The 17,332-nt window shown below is 31.8% G+C and overlaps 1 protein-coding gene across 2 annotated transcripts in view; it reads left to right on the plus strand.

Annotated features, from left to right (window-relative positions):
- LOC119644551 (contactin-1a) overlaps window positions 1-17,332 on the plus strand; it is a 52,111-nt gene that overhangs the window by 21,868 nt on the left and 12,911 nt on the right. The gene's annotated exons all lie outside the window — the stretch shown is intronic.

Here is a 17,332-nt window from a genome sequence, read left to right on the forward strand (position 1 = left end):
ATAACAGTTAAGAGAAGAAAATAATACGATCTTTACTGTAAATCGTTTAAAGGTTTCTATTATTGAAAATTGTATTAGTCAAGTTTGCCTCTACCAAGACAATTTGCGCGATTAAGTCTTAAATTCTCCTACCGCAATAATCTTGGATTAATCTTGAGATTGTTCAATATAACAATACAATAACAAGAACCGGCGGAGACTGAAAAGCAACCTAAGAAAAATCTCTTCATAAGTGTAGTTATCTGTAGTTTCATTCCCAAGTGCCTGAAGTACGAAACAGTTTCGTGATTGACATAACTCCCAGGGAGGTGTAGGCTGAGAATACGGCCTTTAGGTACAGATACTTTTGCTTCGATGTACAAAATCTATGGAGCAAAAATGATTAGCAATGAACGGTAGTCGCATGGGTAGTCCGTATGTTAGAATAGTTTTTTTTCTAAATAATACCGATTATGCAGAAGCATTGCAAGTTCGAATTGTGAATATTTTGCTTGTATCGTCCCACTCATGAAAACGCCTTGCGTAAAATAGCTGTTCGCAGTTTTCATTGGAAAAGTCTCGTCTTGTCCAATAGGGTGAATTCGGCTCATATTGATCTTCTCGTACTGCTTTCTCCAGAAGCAGTGGGATCTTCTAAGTGACTGTCGGCGTCACTGGGTGGAGGGGGGCCGATATCTATAGTTTACATTTAACACTTATGCTATCAGACATGGTCGAAGTAAGTAATCACCGCGGGTGTCCACATTAAGTATTAGAGGCAGCTATCCAATTATACGCGTCATTAAGTAAGAATTTTTCTTTGACACTCATTTTTGTATGTGATACAAACCGTTACTTGTAAAGTGCGCGCACTTGTGACTCTATTCATTGTATTATATCTCGATGTGCGTAAAGTTTTTATTATACGCATATACATCGAGTCGATATTAGTATGGCTTTCTGCCATATGGGACAATGAACAATGGATAGCTGACCGAGAGGGTTAAATAGCAATTATGAACTATTGTAAATGCATTAACGTTAGTTTTTTTTTTTTTTTTTTTCTTGGTAGCGAATGAAGGAAGTCATTTTTCTCTTACATGTAATTAGATAAAAATTCAATTTAATTCAATTATTTTTGGTTTCAATTTGTTAATAAAATATGACATTTATCCATTTATGATCTCATTCAGTGTCAATCATGATAAGCATTATAATCGCAAAATGTTATTTGAAAAATGTTTGTTGAAAGCGATAGACTTTCGCACGATCAATAGTTGAAAAGAAAAATGTTGAAAAATATTCATTTTTAGGAGTGTAAGGAAAGAAGAGACGAAGAAAAAATCCAGTTCATCGATCTCGAACTAGATCATAAAAATGCCCTCTAGTCCGGTGACGTGTGGAGACGTTATGCAGCTAAAGATTGGTTTTTCTAATTGATCACTTGGCTTGCACATTGCCGGAGGATTGACGTGAGGCCGCGCTAAGGTTTATTCCTATAATTTACAATTATTGCGGTTCGTTCGCTACGAACTACGAAAGTGTATGCAAGATTTTAATTTTCGGCATTAATTTGGAATATGAATGAGAGAATGATAAATATGCAGAGAGAAAGAAAGCCTTCTATTCTATTCTCGTTATTAGTGTGAAAAAAAAAGTTAATTTACTTTATTCGTCCCCTTCCCATACTAAATTAAATTTATTTATAAGGAATACATACAATTCTACATGCGAAAGTCATTGAAGAATAATTATTATGATTACACTGATGACGCTGACAATTCGGAGAATGCGAACATGCAAGCACTATAATTAGGGTTTTGAATGTAATCATTTTATTCTACTACTAATTACAGTGTAATTTTTAGTTTATATCAAATTTCGATAAGTAAAGATCGTTATTTCAAGCACGAGTACTTGTTTTTGTTGTTCGCTTAGTATGAGTGAGTAAATGCAAAAAAAAAAAAAAAAATGAACTCAACTCAATAAAATACATTGTCTCATTGCTTATTTTAGTGTAACGACGTTGAGTGTATTGCTATTTTTATTATCGCTAATGAATTAGTTAGATTTTTAGTTCCTTCCAACCGGAAGATGAATTCTTTAAGCGCATAATTGAATATAAATGAGAGTAAAATTAAAAACTTATAATTAAATTTAATATTAATAAAACTTTTATTTAGAAAATTTAAATTAAATCTACGGCCTACAAAAAGTAAGAGCATTAGCTTATTGCAATTTTCCTTGTATTTATATTTATGATATAAGTAAGTAACTAGGTATTTCTATTATTGGAAAAGTTATAGAAAATTTTTGATTTTGTTTTATTTATATATATTGTGTCTGCTCTTAAATATGCTTGTAATTGTTTGTGTTTTTATATGGAAATCTTATCGTTATGAATGATAAAAGTTGAATTGGTTTTGTGTTGAAAGAATTCTAAAAACCGAATCTCATCATTTTTCATTATGAAATATATATATCGACCATCGTATACCCTATGCTTGTCAGTCCACTTGCAATAAGTATTAATAAGAATTCTAGATTTGATACTTTATAGAGCGATTCATGAAGGATGCTTCCCATCGAACTTGTTGTTATCAATAGCTCAATTCATTTAATTGGCCGTTTGGTCTGATCACTTGTTTTTGTACACAGGAAGATGTCATTGTAGTAGTTGCAATTAGTTGCAAAGTATTACGTAATTGACAATTTCGAACTTTCTTCAACACGCTCGTCCCTAATTACAATGTTGTCTACAATATTTACACTTCTTAATTGTGTTTTATTATCTATGCATATTTTATGAAGAGAAATGAATTCAATTTTGGCATCAGACATACTAAGGATATCGTTATTATTATAATTAAAGAAGTAGGCGCTGGCACATTCACGCTTTTTCTAATCTGCGTTTTCGTTAGGTGTTCGCAACGTCCATGTCCAAATTTGCACACACTGCTTAATATTATATTCCTAATCGCGGTTAGGTTATATATAAATTGACTTAACTATGAAATACGTAAATCTGACCTCTTGGCCAATTTCAAATTTAGACAGCACCTAAACACGTCCGCCTATTCGTCTCTCCATTTGTCTGTTGGTGTAACGTTGTCATATTTGTGGCAAATGTTCTCCCGTTAGCGCTAGTGCAAATAACGCCTAAAAATTTGCAAAAGAATTTGGAATCGACCTAAACTTTTCATCCACAACGCCCGGATGTCTATACGACAAAAACTTTTATTTTGCAAATAGAAAAAAACAGGTCATCTCAAATCTCAAAATATATTTTTCAGGGGATTGAGGTATTCTGAAACGGTTTAGTCATAAACTACTACTGCTGAACTACTTTCGCTAATTACCGTTTTTTAATCTTGAGAAAAATAAAAGAAAGATTTTAAGACTGTTCAAGTCAAACCGTAACATGATAAGCGTTGTGAAGACTTTCCACTAGGGAAATCAATTATTATTGACTAGTAAGGCGAATTTAAATGCGTTCGTACAAACATCGATGATGCTGAACGCCCGAGTCGCTCAAATTCAGCAGATGTTCGAGAAAAAAGTGCACAAAATCCTTTTGGGAGAGAGAAAACTAACTGTTGCGTGAGAGAGCCGACAATTTAAAAATATTTGTTGGCCGTATATTGAGTATTTTGAATGCACATTTGCCCATGAGCGAGCTCTGTTTGAAGCGGGTGCCAGTTTTGCTCTTACCGAATCAAAAACAACAACTTGTTGACGGTTTACAGGATTGCACTGTAAAAAGGATATCTTGTGTGGGGCGGTGTGACAACAAATGAAACATGATTCTACAATTATACAACTGATACAAAAGGATCGTTTGCTAAGTGAACAGCAGCAGATGAAAGTTGCCCAAGGCGAGCAAAAATTCAGAAGTTTCCTGGCAACGTTACGACATCTTTATATTGCCACGTGCATGGCATTTGATTCTTCGACTATCTTGAAACGGGACAAAGTATCAATAGCGAATATTACATCGCTTTATATCGATCGATTGTGTGTAGAAATCAAGAAAAACGGGCCTCAGACGCAAAAGAAACAAGTGCTGAAAACGACGTTGAAATGGGTGTTAATTAGACTTCGAATTACTTTCTCACGTACCACACTCTCCAGATCTGGCCCCTAGCGGCTAGTGGGTTTTTGCAGACATCAAAAATATGCTTTAGATCAGAAAATTTGGCTCAAATGAATAAACGATTGCCGAAATGGAAGGTCACTTTCAAAGCGAATTGTTCCATAGACAGAAAAGTGATCGAAAAGTTAAAGCAACGTTCGAGCGAATTTATTTATCACTTTTGAATGAGAGTATTTTGATGAAAAATGACGAATTATTTAAAAGAAAATTTTGTTTCCTAGCCAGACCGAAAACTTATTGAGTGATATGAGAGATTTTTCAATCGATTCTCATTAACCCACCTTGAAAATAGATTGCGATCCGTTCTAAACGTTAGAATAATGAAAAAATTGTATGAACCAAAATTTTCATCTTCAAATTATGAAAATACACAATTAACACAAATATATTAAAATTGTTTAGTAAGTTTTTGGATATTCCAACGATTATGCCGATTTTAACACGCAACCTTAATACGGGATCTCTCCATTGTTGACGCACTTGCGAACAATGTTTAAAACATCAAAACGCGCCAAGCTTTAATTTTATTTCTCGGTTTCAATCACTTTGAAATTTCGAAGAACATTCACGGATATATTGTGATTGTGATAGTGAAGAGCCTAGAATCTGAACATGAATATCATTTTTCCTTTTTTCTTATAAAAACAGTGGAAAGGAACTGCGTTTTTCAAAAAAATGCATACTTCACTTCTTAAGGAAGCGCGTCTGGTCATCTTATTAAAGGCATAGCGTCGCGGAGCGTGTTTTAAAATAAATTACATTTATATGCATCAATATTACTTTTTAGTGGGCATTAAAATTAAAAAAAAAACTTCAGATTACAAAAGCGAAAGACCGACGAGGGATAAATATTGTTTTCACTAGAGTTCACGCTTTATAGCTCTTTAGATGTAAATATAATATAAATGTTGCGTTGCATATATTTGCAATTAAATAACAACAACGTGTTCTATAGTATTTTAGCATGTTTGTGTACTCAGTCAATGCTAATCGCTTTCCATCGTCGTTGACATTAACAAAATGTTTATGTGCACCCCAAGGATTTCCCCTTATAATCACTGCAGAGGGTATACTAATATTGTCAAATGTTTTTAATGAAAGCGAATAAGCATGAACGATCCCATAAATCATATTTATATTAGGGATGATAGCGAACAAAAAAAAGGAGGATCGTTTAAATTGCCGTTCACAAAAAAAAAAAAAGAACGGGGGAACGACTACGCTTGGAATGCACTTTTTCACTTTATGTCAGTGTGTATTTAAATGTAATTTAATCTTATGAAATTTCGCACTGGTAATATCAAAAAAGTTGCTCAAGATATAATCAGACGATTATGTCTATAGAAGCTTTTTGTACATATTCTGATGCATATCCATGTTACAGAAAAGAATATATTTTGCATTTATCGCCATTAACCTTAACTTGAAAAATTTTAATAACAGTTGCAATTACTTAGGCATCATTGACCGGTCCGTGCATAAACGCCTTATTGCGATCTCCATAGAAAAAAGAAACAAATAACTTAAAAGTCGCGTAAAGCCTAACATAAGATACCCTACCATTCGTCATTCGTAATACGATTCTTCATATATTTTCCTAATAAAATACCGTAAAATTATATATTATTTTTATATAAAGGCGTATTTCATGTGTAAGTCGTTATGTGGGCGGGGATTGAAAACATTAACTGCACATTTAGCACACACATCTTTTTGTCATAACGCATTAAAAATTAAACTTCCTTGCTATATAAAGGCTTACTATTCCTGAGATTGCTTAAACGAGGTGGGGTCCAAAAAAAAAAAGAACTACATAGTCCAAATGTTACAGTACTATGAAGTGGCAATTTTCGCCATAAAATATTATAAAAAGTAAACACTCTTGTCATGTAATGGTTGACTTTTTATTAGAACTCGTATACGGGATGGGATACGAAAAACTGACGTACATGGTCCAAATTTTGCATATCTTGCCTGTTTATGCGAAACTAATATTATTATGGGCGAATAAATATTCGCTGTGAAATGTGTGAAATGAAAATGATGCTATTTTCTCGGAAAGGGGCGTAGCTCTTTCATCGTGATCTTTACATAAAAGTCTATTCGATCTACAATTTTCGCATCGATTTCATAACATTCAGTGACCTTATTTTTTTTGGTAAAATTGTGAACATTTTAATTTTTTTTTACATTGAATCAATGATATTGATAAAACTAAGCTTTACATGAGGAGTGGGGTTCGATTCAATCCATTTTCAACCGGGTTCATGCTTAGTCTAAAAAACCAAAATTTGTTGAATACAAAAAATCCATGGACAGCCATCAGATAATTAACCAACGAGACATGCTTACACCGATCCAGAACAATTTTCAATATAGTTAATCGTAAAGAATCGATTCCAAGTTTAAGTTAAAATGTCTTGTCCCACAAGTGATGTATAGTATAAAAACAACAAGTAAAGTACATGAGAAGGATTCGTTATGCGCTGAATATAATTTTTCTTTTTTGTTCTGTCGGTATAAATAATTTATACAACGCAGATTATTTAAATGAGCTTCAATGGTTTCTGCTTGCCTGAAGATGAAAAAATAGATAAACAATAGCAACTGGGGAAAAAATATGAATGAAGACTAAATGAGATGAAATAGTGGTTGTTTTCGCTTTGTGAGATTATCTTTTAAGCGCGTAATGTTACCACTTGTGGATATGTGCTAACTTAACAGACAGAGTGCATTAGAGCATTTAAAAAGTTCTTTACTGTCAATTCATCGTTTCGCTTATACATCAATAACGTATGAATTACGTCTATAATCCATTTTAAAATTAATTGAATAATTTTAGGTTTTATTTCATAGATTTACATTGATTTTCTTACAAATATCCCAATATACGTAACCACGAATATTACTATTAGGTCATATAAAAAGTATTTGCGATTTTTATGCGGCGAGATGATGTACATTATATGCGGTATAATCATTAAAATGATCAGATCTAAGGCGTTATGGGTAGCATTCATTTTGGGACCAAAGTCATTGAACGTTCGTGCATCAAAATTTGTCAAAATATCTTAAGAATTGCGATTTGTTGGCTAAACACAAAAAGACAACAACAGATATCAGACCAGCAGGTAGAGAGACAAGTTTTATTCGATTCAGGCAATGATACTCTATATAATAAAAGGGGGCGGCGGGTTTACATATAACTGCATTGTAACCACACGTGACAACATTGCTAACCTACACTTAAGCTCTTCTTGCATGCATTATACGTGTTTTTAAGAATCTTTTCTCGCCAGTTTTATTAACTTGAACAAAAAGTGAAGAATGTAAGTAAGTAAGTAAAACTATAGAAGAGATTTCAAGTTTGTCGATATTTGCTTGAGCTTATCTGTACCCTTTTTTAGGTTAATTATAACCTAAACTGCTCCGGGTAGAACTTAAGATGGAGCCGCCTTTTACTTCTCGGTCGGCCTGTCCGGTTTGTAGGCTTGTGTTCAATTTACGGGTTTGCAACTTTCGAGATATTTTGATGAAATTTGGTACTTCGACTAGTTTCGGTTTAAGGACCACCGCTATTGAAAATACCTCCGATCGGATCACCTTTTCGACCATTTTCCTTATAACACTCTATTTTGAAAAGGCGTTATGTGAATGATTGTACGTTGATGGATCGTGCCTCACTATAATGTTTTTAAATCAGTTTAAATTTTAGCCTGTAGGAGCAGAAAAAAAAAACAAAGAAAAAAGAATATAATAATAAAATAAAGCTAAGCATTGAGGCTTTTAATCGCAGTGTATGTGTGTGTGTGTGGGTGTGTGTGTGCATATATGTAACTTTGATAGTCCCCGCTGAGGAGCGTAATAAAAAAAAAAAACTTTTCTAATCAATGCTGTGACACTGTTTTATATGTATATATGTATGCCAATCAATTGCCTTAAGACGTTTGCGTGAAAATGGAAATAAATTCAGACTTTGAATGGTATAAAAATTTGTTCGTGTTGTTTCAGCGACTAAGTCAACGCAAAACATAGTATATATTTACTATATTATATACAATATTTAGCATTTTTTATAAAAAATGTTTTTTAAAATCAACTGCGTTAGTTGCATTGATTAGCTATTTCAAAGTCATTTCTTTTTTCACATTCTAACACAACTCACCGAAACGATATTTCAATTACGTAATGTAATGTTTATTTACATATCGAAGGATATTAATAATTTCAAGGGCAAATATATTGTATGGAAATATTACTTCAAGGACATGTTTGGTTAAATTGGACAAAGCAAATAAATTTGATAAATAAATCGACAAAAAGATATCAAATATCCCAACATTTTTCTGCCAATCGTGGACGTGGCAGTTTGCTAACTATCAATTTTTTAGCTAAAAAATTTCTCAATTTTTTTTCTCATCATAGAACTCTCAATGTATTACTACTTTTAAATTAGATCTGTCATCATATATATATATATATATATATATATGTATATATGTATATACATACAGATTAATATAATATCACTATATACATACATATAAGCACATCGCACACATACATAATATATTATATATAAAACGACATATAGGTAAAATGTGTACAAATAAATCATCGATGGTTTTTTTTTAAGAAATTGGAACGCAATGCCCTTGTTTTCTGTGTCTTCTCCATGTTTAACTTTTATGTAACACTATAACTTACTTCGCTTCGTACTGTACACTAAATCGTGTTCTATGAAGAACTATGAATAATTATAGATCTGTGCCAGAAATATACCAGACGGGCGGTTTAATACTTTTCCTGCTTAATCTCGAAAGAAAGTGCAGCTGATTTACGACCGAACGAATCAAGGAAATTGTGTGCTTGACGGAGTCCTTCGTATTTCTTGCTATTAAAAACGAAATGCTAAAATTGATTAATCTTGATACACTCGCGGGTATATGGATAATCACGCATTTGAAGCGAGGCAATGTTTTACCTATAAGTTCGTAATCTAAAACGATTGAGTACTTTGCGTGATATTAAGTATAATTTGTAACAAAAAGAAAAAAAAAAAAAAGAAGAAAATTTATTTGCAAAACATATCCACGCCAGGCCGATGTTAGAACATTGTTAGACAATGAAGGAAACATGAAAGGTCAAAAGTCCGAAGGTGTGGAGAAAAAATTCAAGGTTTTGTATTTAAATAACACATTAACATGAAACTTTCATTTAACTTTTTCCCCATTGAAGCAGTATAGCCTTTAAAATATATATAAATAAAAATGAATGAAAATGGAAAAAATGAAAAGAAATGAAAAAAAGCAGACATAGTTGAAAAATTGAAATGAGAAATTGCTAAGCGTACTATAAACTATTGATAAATGAAATGAAATAAAAAAGTTTTGTACTTGCTTTCAAGCACATACTTTATACTCATTACTTGAGATAAACGTGGGAAAAGTATATTATTTTTGTGTTCTCTTAATTGTGGTGACCGTATCAAAAAAGATGATTATTTAGATTATGAAAAATTTCTAGAAATTATTTTATCCGATTGTTTTAATTGTCTTTTAAAAGATGGCTTATAAACGAAACAGTGCAATGCATATAGCTTCAGTGGTCGACTTTAATAATTATGTTATATACTGTACTTTGCAACTTATTTACCTCGATTATAAACGAGAATATCAAAAATTTTGCAAATTATTGTGATAATCGATTAAATTTAAATTTATTTTAAAGTTGAAAAATCAGTTTGATTCTGCGTTTCGAAGTTTGCGTAATATTCCCATTAAATATTCTAGAAAAATTTCATCTATAGTTAGTTATAATGCCAAAGTAATTTCACCATTTTAGATAGATTAAGGCCCATAGGCTCGATCACGAGTTAAGAATATGTATCTATACTTAAGCTTTGAGTTTTAATTTTTTACATATACCTCGGAAACCCTAGTAAAAAGATTGCAGGGCAGATAGATTACAGAATTCTACGCTAATCATATTTCAGAGTCTCTATAATGCAGAGTCTCTCTGCAAGTTGCTTAGGGATGATTAAATTTAGTGCATACTGTTTGTTTTCGGTATAAAAATGTCATAAATCAACTGTAGAAGAGGCATTGAATTATAAAAGATAACGAAAATTCGCCATTACAAACGCTCTATTAAGAGAGAGTTATTATATCATTATATCAAGTAACAAGAGATCGCCTTTGTAATTCATGATTTATTATTATGGCGCGTTATACGTGACAATGTTTTTAAACCGTTTTCTAAGAAAAGCAAAGAAAATATCAAAGATGGATATAGCAAACATATATCTTTATCTATACATATTTTTTTATATATACACATATATATATATATATATATATATATACATCTTCCCCTTTTACGGTTTCTTGATTTATTTAACATTTCTATTCGAATTTAGACTTTAGACATAAGCCGATAGCCTTAGATGCTAGTGCTTTTAAGAGTTTAGTCTTAGAATTTATTTCTCTGGCGAAATTAATAATAATAATAATAACATTTGAACCGACGAAGACTATTCTAATCATATTTTTATATGTGAAAATGTTTGCAATGCCCAGAAGAACGCTTCCGAGATCGCAAAATGTATGTATGTATTTGTGATGAGCATTAAATTCTGAATCGATTTAAGCATGTCCTCCTGTCCATCTGCCCGTTTTGAAAATTCTTCTTTCCGCAAAAACTAATCTGCCGACTTCAAATTTGCCAGTTGCTATTGAAAATGGGCCAAATCGATCGACGGACACATCTGCAGCACTACGTAAAGTGAGGACACCTTTGTTTTTCCTTATTTGTTTTTTTTTTCTTTTCCTTGATTCCTCGCCCAGGAGACAAATTTCATTAGAATATTATTGACCTCAAGCTATTAATCTGCCTAAGTTGGTATTAAAACAATCGATTACTTTATGGAGAAATAAAATATGAAAAGTGCCCTTGAAAAAGTTTGACTTTCATACTCCATCCTTCAACACTTTCACCAAATCTATATACCGCTTGGTGTAAGCTTGTAGCCCAGCTAGGTTGCTTTTCTATACAAAAGATGTTTGCATATATTCCGGGCAACACCACCTATGTGTTACATAGCTAGATTCAGTTCGAAATTTACCTTGATCGGTTTACGAGTTCAGAACGCATTGATAAAGAAGTCGATAATTTACTGCTTTTTACTGAACTAAGCCTTGGTACGCTTTAGAATTTTAAATGAGTTGGCAGAGAGTAATGAGGCTTGTCAAAATTCCAACATCCAGTGCGGAAATCGGTTCTGTTGAACCGAATAAAACTCTAAACACTAAAAAACAAGTCAAAACGTAGTAATCGGGAAAGACCACTCATTAAATATTCTGCACCAGTATTTTCGTCAAACAACATCAAAAATTCTTTCTTGCTTTTCATCCATGAGTAGAAAATGCTTAAAAGTCAATCTCACTATTTTGTTGATCAATTGCATTCATAGAATACTAAAGCTCATGTTTTATTACTGCAACTAAGAGTTTATTTTTGTAAGCGCGTTTATGAAGGAGACGACTCGAAAAATAGTCGGATCTCATTTCTATTTTAGTAGGCGAAAATATTATTTTTCATTGTCTTTTATCGAGACTTTCATGTAAGAACGTTTAGATAACGAATGGACACAAAAGTGATCCAATCCAATGCATTATCTATAGGATTCATGCTTGAAACAAACAACATGACAGTAGACGAGACTTGATCGAAATATCTTGAAAATTTCGTATTGTGTTAACCACGTGAAGAACTTTGTGATAATATCTTAATAAAATGTGTGTATTAATGTGTATTACCTTTCTACTTTTTCTACTACTACTAAGTAAAATATTAACTGCATCCTGTAAGGGAAACGGGGATTTTTGAGGTTATTTACAAACACAGTTATATCTTGGGTATCTCCATAGAAATGGAAGACCTGTTCGTGCAGACAATAGGTAATTCGTTTACAACTGCTGCCAATCATAAGACATAACGTTTACTGATTGTAGTGAGGACTTTCTGGCGTGGCTACTCACTTCAACTTCAACGTTGATATTAAAGATCGCTTAAATTGCGAATCCTTCGTTCCAAACTCTATCACAATTCGGCAGCACAATTTTCCCAAATATTTTAAATATTCGAAATAACTATGTTATGTACGGCTGTAATGGAATAACTTATACTGATGCATGTAAAACTTAAAGAACAACAACAAATTATTCAAGGTCTCAATAGCATATAAAAAAAAACCCATGAGTAAACAAACGAACAGACAGAGTTGAATTGACAAACAATTTTAACAAAAATATTTTTGAAATCAATTTAAATCGATTTGCTTGCCCCCCTCTCTCACTATATTTATGATAAGCTCATCATATATTTATTAAAAATGTGGCGAAATTATACCAAAAAAAAATTGATTCACATAGAAAAGTGTAAAAAGTATTCTAATATTATGTCGCTAATAAATTGAATTCATGGGCTAAATATTTTTAATTTATTATAAGCTACATGAAAATAATCATAAGAAAATTAACGACAATAACTATAGCTAGAAACGCAAATCCAATGAGAGATAACGAGCGAATTTAATAACCGCTGCAAGCAGTTTATGCAATAAACCGAAATTAATGAACAGTGAAAATGTCGTTTAACAATAAAATGAATTGGGGGGTTTAAAATGGATACCGTAAGTGAGAGGTGTACGCGCAGACCATGAGTATAAGTAAATTTTTGAACATGCAATGAATATAAAGGAAATCGTCCTAATTAAAAATATAACATCAAAAATAATTGGTATGGAAATTAATCACTTACAATGACAGATTGTTTTCGAATGAAAGCAATCAAATATTACTTAAATTTTTAAAGTACACACAGAAACACACACACACACACACACACACACACACACACACACACAGTTAAACGACTAAAAGTATATCTTTAACGAAAGGAAAGCAAATGAAAAAACTAATAAACATATTTAATACACAAGTGTCTTATCGCAATATTTAATAAGGGAGGAAGCACTCGAGAAAATATAATGAAATGTAATTATTTTAACACTAAACAAGTTGAAACGTGTTGTAGTCAAGCAAGATTCTCAATGATATACTCTACACGATACTTCGATACGTGCGTAAAATACTTATGTAAATTACATCCTATCGTATATTAATTTATTTTCCATGAGAAGACCTATATAGGCTATATAAGCTATATACGCTATAGAACTGACTTTAAGAAATAGGCTAATGTGGCACGCATTTAGCACAGCAAACTATTCTGCCTTCATTTTCCAGCATGACGCTGAACTTCCAAAAATCACAATTTGTTTTAATGTAAATTTTTATATTTGCTATGAAAAAAAAAAAAAAAAAGAAAAGAAAGTAATTATCTCCAATCCGATCCAAGTTTTCTATTCATTCATTTTCATCTTTCTTCAAGTGCCGTGATCAAAAAATAGGATCAATTCAATTTTCTCTTAGTACATCGGCGTCTTTATCGCGTTGCAAAACACTCAAATATTATTACTTGTTAACACTTTGACCCGCGGAAGGAATTCATAATGTACAACATCACCATCATAATCGAAGAAAATTATTAAGATCAGCTTGATTTTTTTAGTGACTTTGGCGTAATTTTTTTCGATTTTGTCTCACCCTAAAAAATCTGAAGGATATACAATGGAATGAATATATACCATAGATAGAATATACAATGTATTTCGAGCGAACTGATCCTCAGCAATCAATTATACAATTATGATATTTATCAATAAGTAACGAAATGCATTCATAGCATAATCATAGTTAATGGAAGATCATACTAATAATACTAGTTCATCGTGGGCTTGAGAAATTTCAATCGAAGCTAAGCATAATTCTTCGTCTACTTTGTTTATATTCCGACATCACTTGTTATACAAGAGCATATTAAGTTTGTGCGGATGTATGCAACACACAGAAGAACTTAAGATAGATCTACTTTTTCTTATACCGATTGAATCCGAATCAGAATCAGAATCACTTTCTGAATCGATCTAAGCTTGTCTGTCTATCTGACTGCCTGTCTGCCTGTCTGCCTGTCTTTTTTTCTCATTTTCAACGCTCAGGTGAGCATTTTTAAGTTATTTCGTAGTAAATTTTATACACCGATATGCTATGCCCCAAAGACGAATACCATTGCTATATGGTTCGGATCGAATAAATTTTTTGACTCCTTCTCATGTAAAATCTCTCGCCAAGTAACGTAGGGCATTTAATGATGGGACGCCATGGGACGCTATAATAATTTTATTTGTTTTTCGCCTTAATAAACGAATTTGTTTATGTGCATAACATATGCATATGTGGATTGTAATCATTAATCATAATAATATTTCATAATTTTTCAACGGAAGAATGTGAAAAAAAAGTGCATATGTCATTGAGGATAAATAATTTATATATAAAATCGAATGAATAGTGAGTGTGCAATAGAATAATTTTTCGTAATTCATAAAATTATGAAAATTTCACCGAATAGGAAAAAAATCTATAAATGAGGGACAGATTATGTATGGTTTAGATGACTAGCCTTTTTCTATGGTATTATTCTCTTAACTAATGGAATCTTTATGATATTTATAAAAATCATATTTCGATTTAAAAGCATATATATTAAATGTTTCAGATTGATGTAAAAAATTTAAAAACAAACAGCTTAGTATTAATGCGTATATGTTTTACAACGAAAAAAAAAAAAAAACAAAAAAAAAAAAGTTTACTTTTTTCTCCATTATACGTATAAACCATATTTACTTTACAACGTAGAATTGCAAACATATGCGTATATCAACGGAATTGATTGTCCATGAATATTAGAAGCACGTCCGACTGAAATTAAAAGCTTTTCTACGATGAACAAAATAGAAAAGCACTTTTCGTAATAGGTTTTGCCTTAATTAAGTGAAATATATAAATGTATAAAGAGGAAAGGAAAAAAGAAATTAATTATACACTTCGCACACTATATATTTTAAACGAATTAAAATTCACTTAGAACTAAATTTTCTACATTTAACGCTTAAAAGGTGAAGTTGCTTTAATTATAAAAGTGCATGAGAAGGGGGGGGGGGAAAAGGGGAAGTACGTCATTCACTTCATTCACTTATTAGCAATATTCTTGGGTTGGGTTGAGTTCAAACATACAAGTAATAACAATTCGCATTAAGAATCTTTGGTCCGGCAAGTAAAGATGATTTAATAAAAGAATTCTTGCGATTTTCAAGCAAATCTTTATCACAATCACTTTGCTAGGTAGGCATTTTAAAATACAATAATAATATAATAAGTATACGTTTCGTATTAAGAAAAAAAAATACTTAGAAAAACATTCGATTAAGGCTGACTATTAAATACCCTATACAACTTTGTCTAGTTCTTTTATTTTCACAATAAAATATTATAATTAAAATTTTACACTTGTGAGATGGAGTCGAAAAAATTGATCCAACTATGATATACGTCATTTTTATTCAATTACCTTTATAATGATATTTTGATTATGACTTATAAACACTCTTAATGTCAGACGGACAGACAAGTTTAGATTGTTTGAATGAATCCGGAAAATAAAAAAATAGATTTATCGTAAATTTTTCTAAATGTTAAATACATTTGCGCCCAATCTTAATATATTCTATGCCACTCTGTGGTAAGGGCTTGTTATAATGTGAGTGAAAGTGAATTTCACCCGAAAATGTCTAAACTTTGTGTTAAATTCAAAAATGAATAAAGCTTCACATATCCAGTTCTATTAAGCGACAAGTGGCGAAGTATACCGCTACTGCTATCTCTAATTATGGATGATGTCATGGAAAAGTTGGATCTTCAAAAATGCATTGGCAGAAATGTTAAAGAGAAAATGATAGAAGGAAATCTACAAGACCATCATCAGCACTACGCTTTTATTAACCCTCAATTAACATAACCATTATATACAACAAATGTTGAGAAAATCAAGATCCAAACATTTTTGAGAGTTCGCTTTGGTCATACAATTGCAACTCATCAATGGATCTTGAAGAAGTCTTCCTCCCCTACCTGCAATTGTGGACAAATTCTCATTATAAAGGACATTATCTGCAGGCAGTCGCCTTAACTTAACCTTGGCTAGAAATATTGCATTCGGAACGATTAACTTTATGGACTATTCTACAGTCAGTTACAGAGCCGAATATCAATACAATATATTCCTTTATCAAAACTACTAGACTCAATATCTAATGTACTTTTATAAATTGGAACCGATAGCTTATGTTGCTAGTGCTCAATGTGTTTTTCTTTTCGTTTAAGAATTTATTTCATCAAAATATTATTGAATAGATTATATCATTATCGTTATTTGAACTGATTGAATATCAATATTATGTTAGGCATATTGTGCTTCTCCTTTTTTTGATCAAAGTGTCACAGATGAGTATTACTTCTGATTATTCTATATCTTTGAACTATAGAAATTGCTCTTAGCTCCGGCAAATATCTTTGCTAAATTTTAATGTGTGATTTGTGTGTGTGTGTGTGTCAGCTTTGTTATCAAAATCAAATGAGAAAGGCTTAGTCTTCTATTATAAAGTTTTGCTAGGTTTTTGGCATTCAAAATACGGCAATCTGTCGCAGGGGGTAGACGAATCAATAAGATAAATATCTATCCAATATATCTGTTTGACAAGATGTTATTGTATAAATGGATGAACAAACCTAGTACATCTCAAGTGCTATTTGAGATAAAATGCATTCTTCTCGAATCAGTTGTGAGATGTGTTGACGCGACAAACAAGGAAATAGACAGGTCTAAGACAATTTTATTACTCTATGAAAATTTCGATGCGTGTTGTTATGCGTTTGAAACGTTTCGATAAATTTGTTATTAAATTTCATGACTAATATTGATGATTAGAAAGATGACGTATAATAGTTTTGTGACGGAAATTGTTTGATATGTAGGCTTATTTAACATAATACGTTCATCTCCGTTTCAAAAAATGAATTAAGGCCAAGTTTCTCTTTGATTATTAAAAACGTAAATGATTGAATGAGACAGATTGAAAGCTTTAGTATTTTTTAAGGACTTCTCTGCAACTCTCTCTCTCTCTCTCTCTCTCTCTCTCTCTCTCTCTCTCTCTCTCTCTCTCTCTCTCTCTCTCTCTCT

The sequence above is a fragment of the Glossina fuscipes genome, unplaced genomic scaffold (genome assembly GCF_014805625.2).
Source record: "Glossina fuscipes isolate IAEA_lab_2018 unplaced genomic scaffold, Yale_Gfus_2 0, whole genome shotgun sequence".
Taxonomy (NCBI): Eukaryota; Metazoa; Arthropoda; class Insecta; order Diptera; family Glossinidae; genus Glossina; species Glossina fuscipes.